Raw genomic sequence first — 12,044 nt, 5'->3', positions numbered from 1 at the left:
ATCACAAGTCCAAGACACCAAATGAAAGATACAGATCTTGTGATTCAAGCCATCATCTCTGATTTGTAAAATGTTTTACAGGGAAGACACTATGTAAATCTATTAGCTAACCACTGTTAGCAAAAGACAACAATTTTCTTACTCAACCATTTTCTTACTGCATCAGTAGCTATCACCAATTCGGCCAAATAAAGATATTGATAGCCACTAACCAAGAAAAAACCTCATCAGATGACAGTCTGATAACATATTTATTGTATAGGATAGGTTTTGTTAGAAAAATGTGCATATTTCAGGTATAAATCATAGTTTACAATTGCACCCACCATCACAACTCGACTAGAAAAAATACAGAGAGCAACGTGTATTACCTAATTACTAATCATAAAAATTTCTTAAAAATACACAGCGTACACTAATTGAAAGACACAGATCCTGTGAATCCAGACAATATTTCAGATTTTCTAAGTATCTTACAGCGAAAACACAATAAATCGTTATATTACCATAGCACATGTGCAAACATTACCCCAGCATTGATTCACGGCAAAAAGAGCGATAGCATTATCACCACCAAAATGTATTAATTTTTTCTCTAACCTTCTCAGAATTCTTCAGATGACACTCCAGTAACATCATATTACAACATACATATAGAGTTTGTTCGAAAATGTGCATATTTAGCCACCAAAATCATGGTTAGACAATGAGAAAAGTAGCCAAGCTGGTCAGAAAATGTCGGGCGCCATATTAGACAGTGATCTAGTCTTATACATAAATACTCATAAACTTGACCAAAAAATACAGGGTGGACAGCGATTGATAGACAATTTAATTCTTAATGCTATCGCTGAATTACATTTTTTAAATTATCCTTACTTTTCAATACAGGTTGCGCCAAGCGAAGCTATACCAAACAAAATGGCGGCATAAGCGTTTAACATTTTTCGACAAACACGATTTGTCATCATAAATAGTTCTTACTATGAGCTGTTCTTCCATCAGAATCTTGGGCAATGAATCCTTTCTCCGGTCTAATCGTCTTTTGGTCGAACGATCTCTTGTCCCGTCGAAATGGCCACTAAAGTTCACCATGCACTCAGTGCCCAGCTCTTCAAAGTGCATCACACAGAAATGCCATAATCGCCCTAAACGGATATAAATTGCTATAAAACGGTTCAAATTAACTACCTTATGATGTTTTTAACACCTATAACGAGTAAAAACATGACCGGAGAAATATTACTGGCTAAACAACAGCTTGGAAGGAGGCAAGTCCGATGTCCATCGTGCGTCAGGCGCGGGCAGGAAAAGAAAGCTACTTCCAGTCTTTGGTGTTTTATAGAGGCCCTGATTGCGCAATCGACTCCATTCAAAGCGTCACCACGTACTGACATCCAGAGGAAGACGTAGGCAGTGTTTGTTTCTCAATAGCATTTACAGGGACTTTACAACCGACCTGGGAACAGGGGCAAGATTTCTGAAATCTCACTCCCTGTCATGAAAAGTGCTGTAGGAGTTCTGTTTCACTCAGAGACATAATTCCAACGGCTATAGAAACTAGAGAGTGTTTTCTATCCAATAATAATAATAATATGCATATTGTACGAGCAAGAATTGAGTAGGAAGCCGTTTAACCTTTCAGGAGCCTCTACCCCGGGTCCGGGAGCACCCCCCACCCCCACCCCCCCCCCACACTGATTAGCATCGCTAGCATAGCGTCACAATTAAATAGTAGCATCTAAATATCATTAAATCACAAGTCCATGACACCTAATGAAAGATACAGATCCTGTGAATAAAGCCACCATTTCAGATTTTTTAAATGTTTTACAGGGAAGACACAATATGTAAATCTATTAGCTAAACACTTTAGCAAAAATCACCATTTTTCTTTGTCCACCATTTTCTCTCAACACCAGTAGCTATCACCAATTCGGCTAAACTAAGATATTGATAGCCACTAACCAAGAAAAAACCTCATCAGATGACAGTCTGATAACATATTTATGGTATAGGATTGCCATTGCAGCCAGCATCACAAATCTCACCAAAGCTCCTAGAATTACTACACATAGCAACGTGTATTACCAATTTACTCATCATAAAACATTTCTTAAAAATACACTGCACATAGCAATGGAAAGACACAGATCTTGTGAATTCAGACATTTCAGATTTTCTAAGTGTTTTACGGCGAAAACACAATAAATCGTTATATTAGCATACCACATATGCAAACGTTACCCGAGCACTGATTCAAGACAAAGAGAGCGATATCGTTATCATCGCCAAAATATATTAATTTTTTCACTAACCTTCTCAGAATTCTTCAGATGACACTCCTGTAACATCATATTACAACATACATATAGAGTTTGTTCGAAAATGTGCATATTTAGTCACCAAAATCATGGTTAGACAATGACAGAAGTAGCTCAGCTGGTCAGAAAATGTCCTGCACCATATTAGACAGTGATCTAGTCTTATACATAAATACTCATAAACTTGACTAAAAAATACAGGGTGGACAGCGATTGATAGACAATTTAATTCTTAATACAATCGCGGAATTACATTTTTTAAATTATCCTTACTTTTCAATACAGGTTGCGCCAAGCGAAGCTATAGCAAACAAAATGGCGGCATAAGCGTTTAACATTTTTCGACAAACACGATTTATCATCATAAATTGTTCTTACTATGAGCTGTTCTCCCATCAGAATCTTGGACAATGAATCCTTTCTTGGGTCTAATCTTCTTTTGGTCGAAAGATGTTCACTTGTCCGTCGAAATGCCCACTAACGTACGATCGGGACCCCGAAACGTGCCCGGAGCTTCAAAGTCTATTACAAAGCAATGCCTCAAAATCGCACTAAACGGATATAAATTGCTATAAAACGGTTTCTAACACTTATAACGAGTAAAAAGATGACCGACGCTATATTACTGGCTAAACCAAGGCTTGGAAAAAGGCCAGTCAGATATCCTTCTTGCGTTGAGCGCAGTGTCAAAAGGAACGCTACTTCTGGTATTTGGTGATTTATAGAGCCAATGATTGCGCAATCGACTCCATTCAAATTGTCACCACTTACTGACATCTAGAGGAAGGCGTGGGCAGTGTTTGTATCCTCATAGGATTTACAGTGGCTTTAAAACTGATCTGGAACCAGAGGCCAAGAGTTCTGAAAACTCACTCACTGGGAGGAAAAGTGCTGTAGAATGAGTTCTGTTCCACTCAGAGACATAATTCAAACGGCTATAGAAACTAGAGAGTGTTTTCTATCCAATAATAACAATAATATGCATATTGTACGAGCAAGAATTGAGTACTAGGCAGTTTAATCTGTAGAGAAAATTATGCTAATGCGAAACAGCACCCCCTATAGTTGCAAGAAGTTAATCTGGAGCCCGATTCATGCTAAGTCGAAACAGCACCCCCTATATTCGCAAGAAGTTAAACCGGTCAGAATTCACAATGCCCCGGGGCCAGATGGATTACCAGGACGTGCGCCGACTAACTGGCAAGTGTCTTCACTGACATTTTCTCTCCCCGACTGACTCTGTAATGTTTCAAGCAGACCACCATAGTCCCTGTGGCCAAGGAAGCGAAGGTAACCTGCCTAAATTATTACCGCCCCGTAGCACTCACGTCAGTAACCATGAAGTGCTTTGAAGGGTTGGTCATGGCTCACATCAACAGCATCCTCCCGGATACCCCAGTCCCTCTCCAATTCGCCTACTGCCCCCACAGATCCACAGATGACGCAATCTCAACTGCCTCGATCAGGGGCAGAATGACAGATTTTTACCTTGTCAGCTCGGGGGATTCAATCTTGCAACATTACAGTTAACTAGTCCAACGCTCTAACCACCTGATTACGTTGCACTCCACGAGGAGCCTGCCTGTTACGCGAATGCAGTAGAAGCCAAGATAAGTTGCTAGCTAGCATTAAACTTATCTTTATAAAAATCTATCAATCAATCATAATCACTAGTTAACTACACATGGTTCATGATATTACCAGTTTATCTAGCGTGTCCTGCGTTGCATATAATCGATGCGGTACGTATTGTTGCTCCAATGTGTACCAAACCATAAACATCAATGCCTTTCTTAAAATCAATACACAGAAGTATATATTTTTAAACCTGCATATTTAGCTAAAAGAAATCCAGGTTAGCAGGCAATATTAACCAGGTGAAATTGTGTCACTTCTCTTGCGTTCATTGCACGCAGAGTCAGTGTATATGCAACAGTATGGGCTGCCTAATTTGCCAGAATTTTACGTAATTATGACATAACATTGAAGGTTGTGCAATGTAACAGGAATATCTAGACTTATTGATGTCTAGATAAAATACGGAAATGTTCCGTATTTCACTGAAAGAATAAACGTTTTGTTTTCGAGATTATAGTTTCCGGATTCGACCATATTAATGACCTAAGGCTCGTATTTCTGTGTGTTATTATATTATAATTAAGTCTATGATTTGATAGAGCAGTCTTACTGAGCGGTGGTAGGCAGCAGCAGGCTCGTAAGCATTCATTCAAACTTTACTGCATTTGCCAGCAGCTCTTAGCAATGCTTGAGGCACAGCGCGGTTTGACTTGAAGCCTATCAACTCCTGACATTATGCTGGCAATACTAAAGTGCCTATTAGAACATCCAATAGTCAAAGGTACATGAAATACAAATGGTATAGAGAGAGATAGTTGACGTGTCATAATTCCTATAACTACAACCTAAAACTTCTTAACTGGGAATATTGAACCACCAGCTTTCATATGTTCTCATGTTCTGAGCAAGGAACTTAAACATTAGCTTATTTACATGGTACATATTGCACTTTTACTTTCTTCTCCAACGCTGTGCTTTTGCATTATTTAAACCAAATTGAGTATGTTTCATTATTTATTTAAGACTAAATAGATTTTATTTCTGTATTATATTAAGTTAAAGTAAAAGTGTTCATTCAGTATTGTTGTAATTGTCATTATTACAAATATATATAAAAATCGGCCGATTTGAATTGGTATCGGCTTTTTTTGGTCCTCCAATTATTGGTATCGGCGATGAAAAATCATAATCGGTCGACCTCTAGTGCGTATGGCATAGTACATCACTGGTGCCAAGCTTCCTGCATTCCAGGACCTATATAATAGGCGGTGTCAGAGGAAAGCCCATGAAATTGTCAGAGACTCCAGTCACCAAAGTCATAGACTGTTTTCTCTGCTATCGCACGGCAAGCGGTACTGAAGCGCCAAGTCTAGGACCAAAAGGCTCCTCAACAGCTTCTATCTCCAATCCATAAGACCGCTGAACGATTAATCAAATGGCCACCGGACTATTGCATTGACCCCCCCCCCCCCCTATTTGTTTTTACACGGCTACTACTTGCTGTTTATTATCTATGCGTAGTCACTTCGCCCCTACCTACATGTACAAATGACCTCTAACCTGCACCTCCGCACACTGACTCGGCACCGGTACCCCCTGTATATAGCCTCGTTATTGTGTTTAAAATATTTTTTTTTACTTTCTTTTATTTGGTAAATATTTTCTTCTTCTTGAACTGCACTGTTGGTTAAGGGCTCGTAAGTAAGCATTTCACGGTAAGGTCTACACTTGTTGCATTCGGCAGGATTTGAACTCCTTCAGCACTGTCACCTGTGGTAACCAACTGCTGGATCCAAGTTCTGATAGGTGTGTGTGACTGCATGTCCATCATTTGTCGCCATGGCGATCCAAACAGACATCCCATTCTGCCCCCATGGCACTCGTCAATCCAGAACACCTGACCAGACTAAATGGACCTTCAAGGCTTTACCCTCTTTAGCTAAGCTATCTATCTGCTGTAAATCTGACGCGCTAGAGTGGACACACCACTTGGAGAAATCACCATCTGCCGCTTTCTCAGGATATATATTTATTTATTTAATCCAGCATTTGCTACAGGCGTTTCTGAGAACTATACATTATTTAGGTCACTAAGTACGATGCTTTACTATTGTCTTTTATGTTCTAGTAGGCCTAATTGGCACAGTTCGGGGGGGGGGGGGGGGGTTGTTTGGTCAGTGATGTGGTGAGGAGACTGTCAGACGGTCACCTCTCTGATCCCCAGAGTTGCCTAGTGACAGCTGCCCACGCCACCAGAGAGAGAGTCTCCCCTGACGCCCAATTCCCCACCGTCAAAGACCCTGACATCAGAGAACAGACACCGCTAGCTTAGTATTATAGAGACGGCCTGACTACTGGCCAATAACCTTCTTGTGAAGACTGCAGAGAAATAGAAGTTGAATCCTCTGATGCAGTGGCTGGACCTTGACTTGCTAACCAGACAGTCTGCTATTTTACATGCTGGATGGTTATTACAATGTTGTGTTTGCAATGGAGATGTATACATAAGGACCCCTCCCCCCTACAGAAACACTACACACCCACGTACTCGCACTTCTTAGTGCAAGCCGGGAGGCTGGCATGGGAGATGCAGCTTTGTCTTGTGTCTCTCTTCCTCCCTCTTCCACTTAAACGCTTGACGTGGTGCCAGGTCCTGACGCCTCCGAGTCAGAGGCTGTGCTCTCTCATCCACAGAGTAATAACACTGGCTGCGATTTGAACTGACACCAGGGCTGGGCTGCATAGCAACTCAGATCGTGGAGCTGAAGTGGTCACACATTCACATAGTAAGTAGCATGTAGCCCTTTACACTCGTACCCGTATACGGGTTGAAAATGGCAGATTTGGACACGGATAAGCGCCTAAATAGGAACGTAGTGGCGCTACAGTAGCACGCTGTACATGACGTCAGAGCTCTGGCTCTGAGCTACACAGCGCTGGATGGGATTTGACTGACAGCCGTTCTGAATTTGAGCACCGCGCACGCGACAAGAAGTTGCCCCCATCCCTCCCGCTAATTGGGCAACGTCTGCAAATCATTTTTGTCTGATGGAAGGAAATGCTGTAAATTACGAGGACTATATATTTTAAAAGATGAGACATTGAGGATTATAACAAATACCGCGTTGATGTCATACACGCAAGCCAAACAATTGTATCCAAATGTGCACTTTACATTTCCACATAAAATGTCACGTCACAGTGTCAACATTTATGATTACTGTGTTTGATGTACAGTTACAAGGCGCTCTACCCTGGGTTGTTCTGAACGCAATGAACATGTGTTGTGAAGAACATTTGCAACGGACCACACATCTGAATGGACACGACTACATTATGTGCGCACCAAAATGACGGCCTGCTTCTCTGAATTGCTTTGTGAAAGCCTCACACTGTAAAATCGGGTTTTGTCATTTAGCTAGTCATGTTGGCAATGGAACAAGCTTTCAGATGTCTGCCTGACCCGTTTTTGGATCGCGTAAACAGTAATTGTGTGATGGCGGGGATGCAGGGCTGTGTTCCAAACGAAACAACTACAAGTGTACTCGCTCTAGTTCCTCAACGGCACAGCTAGGAGAGCTCCAAAAGCCCCTTATAGTTGAAGACCCTTTTTCTGAGTCAACTGTGCACACTATGGAGACGTGTGTGTGGGGACTTGGAAACACCAGTTAGACCTCTCACTCAAAACCCTTGTCATTTTTTGGGGTCTTATGTTGCACCTACCCCACATTTCCCAAGAATGTTCTTATGTTACTGAATGTATCCAGAGTGTTTTCCCATTTCGTTATCAACAAATCCCGCGAAAGGTACAATAAATGTAAAAGGCACATAAAATCATAATGTTTGGATTTAGTCTTGTCAGTTGAGCTGTAACGGTTCTCACCTTTTGAGTCTAATTTTCCCATGATCTTCAAACTGTTCATTTCTAATTGCTACTATGGTTATGCAAACTAATTCCATTTTTCTTCTGTAAGAAACATTTCAGTTTAGCTCTATCCATAAAAGCCAATTCCCTGGCGTGTCAGGGGTTAAAGATTAGACCATCTTCCCACCAGGAGTCTGTTTAGCTAGAGCACAACCAGTGAAGAGTGGATGACGGAATGAAATGAAGGAAGCATGGAGGAACCCTGCCTAGATAAAGGTCATTTCCCAAGCACTAGTGTACTAGGAAACCCTGCTACCCTGGGGGGCATTGAGGGGTTACAGGGGTGACCCATGCCCAGATGCCTGTGTCCCCAGAGAGCTGATGGCCAGTATGGGGCGCCATTCAGGACATATTTACAGATGCAGTATGTCAGTGGCCGGAGAGAGTGGCTCAGTCATGTTCCATTGAGAACTGTGTGAGAGCGAGGCAGGCAGGAAGGGTGGGCGAGAGAGAACAGTATTTGAGTTAGTAATATTCTCAATAGCACAAACAGTCTTAAGGTCTAAGCACATCTGTTCAGTCACACGGAAATAACCTCAGTGCAAGGCATGTTGGGACAGCAACATTGTCCTCCAACTGCTCCTATAAAGACGAGGGACATCTACCAATCAAGCGTCCTTCCAGGAAAAGTTAAGCACATTATGGATGTGTCCCAAATAGCACCCTGTCCTGTAGAAAGTGCACTACTTTGACCAGAACACTATGAGCCCTGGTCAAAAGTAGTGCACTATATAGGGACTAGGGTGCCATTTAGGACTTAGTCAATTTTCCCACGGTTCCCAACAGGTGCATTGACTCCCCCTCCACCTCCCCTAACCAGCGTTTTAATAGCTTCCTCCATCAGTCCCCCAGCTGTGCTGCCCTGCTGCATCCCTCCATTCACCCCTGGATCTGCCCTGCGCTGGATAATCCCTCCGCTGTACTGTAATTCCTGCCCCTGTGGCTGATTTTTAGCAATGTGTTCACAGCAGGATTTGGGGCCCCACAGATCAGAGCCAAACATGAAACGACGAATGCTTTAACCATCCCCAATTACACCGAGCAGGGGCAGGAGGGTGGGGGGGAGAGAGCGAGAGAGAGCTTCTGTATTTAAAGCAATATAGCAGACACTCTGACACCAGCCAGTGTCTCAAACTCTCACCTCCGCCAGCCTTCTGTCTGGGCTCTCTCTCTCTTGATTGGGTGGTCTAATTAGCACTAACATTTCCCCTCCTGTTGGAATCAACATTAATCAGAGGGGTTACGCTAACGAGCAAAGCACTGGGTCGGTACGGCGGTCGGAAAACATTCTCTTACGTTAATTGGAGGTTGATTAAACGTTGCTGGAGGAACCCCGCTGATTGTCCAAGGTTGAAGTCATCAAACGAGTAGCTGCCTCTATCTTAAAACAAGCCCAAAATGAAAAATACATCTTCAGAAGGAAATAGTCATGTGTATTTGGTTAGGAAATAAACTAGCTAGAGCAGGTGCTTGTGGCTGATAGAAATTCCAGGTAGTCCACGCCACTACTCTGCTGTTGGGCCCTTGGGGCTCCGTACTTCCAGTTCATTGCTGTAGTAGTAAATGTGCAGCTGGATAATTATGTGTTTTCTTAAGTGCTGCTGAAAGGTACTTGCGTTGTATAGGCTAGACTAGAGGCACCTGCCCAGTAAAGGATAGGTCTAACCATAACGGTAAAGCAACTGTTGGGCATGTTTGAATGGGCCCCGCTCCCACAGAAGGGCCAGCTCTGTGCCACATTATGTGCTATGGAGAGAGTCTGGCCCTCTTGTCCTGAGTGCTGCCATTTTATTCTTGTCACCTTCTACCTTGTTACACACAATCTAATGGCATCCTGTCATTACACACAACAGCTCCAACTGTGTGTGTGTGTGTGTGTGTGTGTGTGTGTGTGTGTGCGCTCTCCCAGGGCCGTTGCTGGCTTATAGAATTTGTATTGACCTCCCACTGTTTCCCCTGTCTGATTAACGCTGACAAATGTTTTATTCTGTCTTAACACTGCCTTTATAACCATAGAAATATAAATACTAGAATGGTAAAAAGCACAATGTAATTCCAGTTCTATGCATGTAACTCCTCTGCTGCTCACCCGTCACCTTTGACCTTTTATATGATCTCATTAGCAGCCATACAGGTTGTCTTAATGAAGCGTAGGCTGCTATCTGTCTATGGACCATTATGCTGGTCCAGTATCATCGTAAGCATCTTGATCATAGTGGATGAATGATCTCTGGTGTTGACGTTTTGATGAATGATCTATGGCAGGGTTTCCCGAGCTCTGTCCTCGGGACACTAAGGGGGGCACGTTTTGGTTTCTGCCCTAGCACTACACAGCTGATTCAAATAACCAACTAATAATCAAGCTTTAATTAGAATCAGCTGTGTAGTGTTATGGCAAAAAACAAAACGTGCACCCCTTAGAGACCCCAGGAAGGAGTTTGGGAAACTCTGACCTATGGTGATGGTCCTCTCTAGTTGATTTGAATGGGGTTTCAGCAGGACTCTGTACAAGTACTCCCTCTGCTGGTTCTTCAATCAAGTACTGGAAGAGGATACCTCTTCTCAGAATGAACATCAAGGATGTTTATGACGCAAGATTCGGATTGAAAGCGATCTGTGCTCTCACATGTTGGTCACATCTGTGGTTATAAGGGGCGGCAGGTAGCCTAGTGGTTAGAGTGTTGGACTGGTAACCGAAAGGTTGCAAGATCGAATCCCTGAGCTGACAAGGTGAAAATCTGTCGTTCTGCCCCAGGACAAGGCACTTAACCCACTGTTCCTAGGCCGTCATTGAAAATAAGAATTTGTTCTTAACTGACTTGCCTAGTAAAATAAAGGTAAAAATAAGAATAAGGTTCTTGACCCCCCCCTTATAGAAGCATGTTTAGGCTACAGATTCCTGTTCTCTTGGCTCTTCTTTCAGTGTCTTATTCATTGCCTTGGCGTAGTGTCAGTGTCCTGCCAGTTTATCAAGAGAGCTGTCGTACTAAAGACAGTCATTGTCAGATTGACTCGTCCTCTGAATGGAATTCACAGGCAGGCCGGCGTCTATTCCTGTTCCAACGGAGTGCGCTCACTTCCTGTTGGTGTCAGTGGAGGCGGTCCAGTCTCTCAAACTGTCACCTCTCCTGGGGAACTGGAGACAGAATGTGGCCGACTTCAAAAGGAGGGGATGGCATGTAGGTTATGCTCGGCTATTTTCCACCAGGTGACAGATGGGTTTGGTGTGTCTGTTAGACAACCTTCCTACTGTAATCTCCTAGAAGAGTGAGGGACACTGACCGTGAACTCAGTCATGTATTTCTCTAAATGCATGGCTCTGAGGGAACTCATTCAGGTTCAACTTTGTCTGCGTACCTGAGCAAGGTGAATGTGTCCTGTTCTAGTCTGTCACATAGACCTACACTGATCACCCAAGAGGCTGACGAAACAACATGCCTGGGATGGAGCTTTTCCACTGTTCCCATGTTCCCCTGCTCTCTCACTCCTTCTCCTCCAGCCTGCTCTCCTCCTCTCCCTCACTCAGTCCCTCACTTGTCTTTGCAAACTCTAGCCGTCACGGCTAATGGACTAACGTCATATTCATTCTCATATTCAGGCCGTGCATAATGAGCTTTCTGACACTTTGACTTCAGAGTGAAGGCGTTGTCATGTTGGGTAACTTGGCTCCATCAGGTTCTGGTACAGGGTCTCTGTCATCTAACTAGCGAACATGGCCTTTTATTCTGATGTAGGCTTACACCCTTACCTGGTCCCAGATCTGTTTGTGCTGTCAGTAGGAGTTGGCAAGACGGCACAAACGGGCTACATCATGTCATGCTTGCGTGATAAACTTCTATAATTTTGTGAATAACGGCAGGCTTCAAACAGCATGGACAAGCTGTCTGACACAAGCCTACAGTATGTTTACCAAGACAAGAGAGTTAAATTCCTCAGCACAGTATATTTTGATTTATTTTGATTAGGCTAAAGTTTCTGGGAACCACCAGATTCACTGTCCGTAGACCAGCAGCCTCGGATGACAAACAGCTCTAAACATAACAGAGCTGGACTTTCATTCTCATTCTGAACAATGTTCCACAGCCGCCATCCAATTCCAAACTACCCCAATGGTTAAGAACAGTAGTTGGACTGGATTCTTCCTTATGGAGCCAGGAGTGTCGCTGCTTTCATATCATGACAGATGGGCTGTGTTCATTGGCTGTGTCAGAGGCTAG

The 12,044-nt window shown here is 43.1% G+C and overlaps 1 protein-coding gene across 2 annotated transcripts in view; it reads left to right on the top strand.

Annotated features, from left to right (window-relative positions):
- LOC129841129 (F-box/WD repeat-containing protein 7) overlaps positions 1 to 12,044 on the top strand; it is a 202,558-nt gene that overhangs the window by 65,410 nt on the left and 125,104 nt on the right. The gene's annotated exons all lie outside the window — the stretch shown is intronic.

This window comes from Salvelinus fontinalis, chromosome 42 (genome assembly GCF_029448725.1).
Source record: "Salvelinus fontinalis isolate EN_2023a chromosome 42, ASM2944872v1, whole genome shotgun sequence".
Classification (NCBI taxonomy): Eukaryota; Metazoa; Chordata; class Actinopteri; order Salmoniformes; family Salmonidae; genus Salvelinus; species Salvelinus fontinalis.
This window is presented reverse-complemented; position numbering and strand designations above follow the sequence as displayed.